A 2,500-nucleotide genomic window follows, 5' to 3' on the forward strand; every position below is an offset into this window, starting at 1 on the left:
ACAGGCACCTTCCCCGGGCTGCCACTAGTGCAGTGGTGGCCGCCTATAATAGCCCTGGTAGCATAAAAAAGCTCCAGGGCGCAGAGGCCGACGTGCGTAAAAGCATATCCGAGCAACAGGCACCTTCCCCGGGCTGCCACTAGTGCAGTGGTGGCCGCCTATAATAGCCCTGGTAGCCCTCAGCCCTGGTAGCCCAAAGCCCTGGTAGCCCACAGCCCTGGTAGCAAAAAGCCCTGGTAGCCCAAAGCCCTGGTAGCCCAAAGCCCTGGTAGCCCAAAGCCCTGGTAGCCTAAATTAATTTTTCCCATTCATTTCAATGGGTTAGGCTACCAGGGGGAGCAGTACCACTTTTGGCCATTAGGGGCGCTGTAGTAGGTAAAAGTTGATCCCCCCAGTCAGGGGATGAGTTTGCCTACTCGCTAGGTTACCCCTGGTTTCACAAAATACAAGGGGCACATTTTCAGAAACCACTTTTTCAGAACTTGCCACCTCCAGAGCTGATCAGGGGAGCCTCGCCAAACATTAATCCAAGATTGGTGAGGGCTCGTCGGACACCCCACGGGCGATGAGTCGGTGTCTGCCTGGAGCTCATGTCACTCTCAAATATTTTCTAAGTCAACCTCCATGCGCACATTGCAATGAGCCTGCCCGACATAGGGGCACTGTGAGCGGACTCACCGGGGGGGGAGAGGGCCCCCCCGCCTGGAGCTCCACGTGTTGGATTATTTTCTATGTCAACCTCCATGCGCTCAACAGAGCGAGCCTGCCCGACCTGGGGGGTGTTCAATCGGACTCCGCGGGCCGGGCGAGGGCCCCCCCGCCTGGAGCTCCACGTGTTGGATTATTTTCTATGTCAACCTCCATGCGCTCAACAGAGCGAGCCTGCCCGACCTGGGGGGTGTTCAATCGGACTCCGCGGGCCGGGCGAGGGCCCCCCCGCCTGGAGCTCCACGTGTTGGATTATTTTCTATGTCAACCTCCATGCGCTCAACAGAGCGAGCCTGCCCGACCTGGGGGGTGTTCAATCGGACTCCGCGGGCCGGGCGAGGGCCCCCCCGCCTGGAGCTCCACGTGTTGGATTATTTTCTATGTCAACCTCCATGCGCTCAACAGAGCGAGCCTGCCCGACCTGGGGGGTGTTCAATCGGACTCCGCGGGCCGGGCGAGGGCCCCCCCGCCTGGAGCTCCGCGTGTTGGATTATTTTCTATGTCAACCTCCATGCGCTCAACAGAGCGAGCCTGCCCGACCTGGGGGGTGTTCAATCGGACTCCGCGGGCCGGGCGAGGGCCCCCCCGCCTGGAGCTCCGCGTGTTGGATTATTTTCTATGTCAACCTCCATGCGCTCAACAGAGCGAGCCTGCCCGACCTGGGGGGTGTTCAATCGGACTCCGCGGGCCGGGCGAGGGCCCCCCCCGCCTGGAGCACCGCGTGTTGCAATATTTTCTATCTCAACCTCCGTGCGCTCAACAGAGCGAGCCCGCCCGACCTGGGGGGTGTTCAATCGGACTCCGCGGGCCGGGCGAGGGCCCCCCCCGCCTGGAGCTCCGCGTGTTGCAATATTTTCTATGTCAACCTCCGTGCGCTCAACAGAGCGAGCCCGCCCGACCTGGGGGGTGTTCAATCGGACTCCGCGGGCCGGGCGAGGGCCCCCCCCGCCTGGAGCTCCGCGTGTTGCAATATTTTCTATCTCAACCTCCGTGCGCTCAACAGAGCGAGCCCGCCCGACCTGGGGGGTGTTCAATCGGACTCCGCGGGCCGGGCGAGGGCCCCCCCCGCCTGGAGCTCCGCGTGTTGCAATATTTTCTATCTCAACCTCCGTGCGCTCAACAGAGCGAGCCCGCCCGACCTGGGGGGTGTTCAATCGGACTCCGCGGGCCGGGCGAGGGCCCCCCCCGCCTGGAGCTCCGCGTGTTGCAATATTTTCTATGTCAACCTCCGTGCGCTCAACAGAGCGAGCCCGCCCGACCTGGGGGGTGTTCAATCGGACTCCGCGGGCCGGGCGAGGGCCCCCCCCGCCTGGAGCTCCGCGTGTTGCAATATTTTCTATCTCAACCTCCGTGCGCTCAACAGAGCGAGCCCGCCCGACCTGGGGGGTGTTCAATCGGACTCCGCGGGCCGGGCGAGGGCCCCCCCCGCCTGGAGCTCCGCGTGTTGCAATATTTTCTATGTCAACCTCCGTGCGCTCAACAGAGCGAGCCCGCCCGACCTGGGGGGTGTTCAATCGGACTCCGCGGGCCGGGCGAGGGCCCCCCCCGCCTGGAGCTCCGCGTGTTGCAATATTTTCTATCTCAACCTCCGTGCGCTCAACAGAGCGAGCCCGCCCGACCTGGGGGGTGTTCAATCGGACTCCGCGGGCCGGGCGAGGGCCCCCCCCGCCTGGAGCTCCGCGTGTTGCAATATTTTCTATGTCAACCTCCGTGCGCTCAACAGAGCGAGCCCGCCCGACCTGGGGGGTGTTCAATCGGACTCCGCGGGCCGGGCGAGGGCCCCCCCCGCCTG

Source organism: Filicampus tigris, unplaced genomic scaffold (genome assembly GCF_054856515.1).
Source record: "Filicampus tigris isolate MCC_2025a unplaced genomic scaffold, RoL_Ftig_1.0 HiC_scaffold_76, whole genome shotgun sequence".
NCBI classification, from domain to species: domain Eukaryota; kingdom Metazoa; phylum Chordata; class Actinopteri; order Syngnathiformes; family Syngnathidae; genus Filicampus; species Filicampus tigris.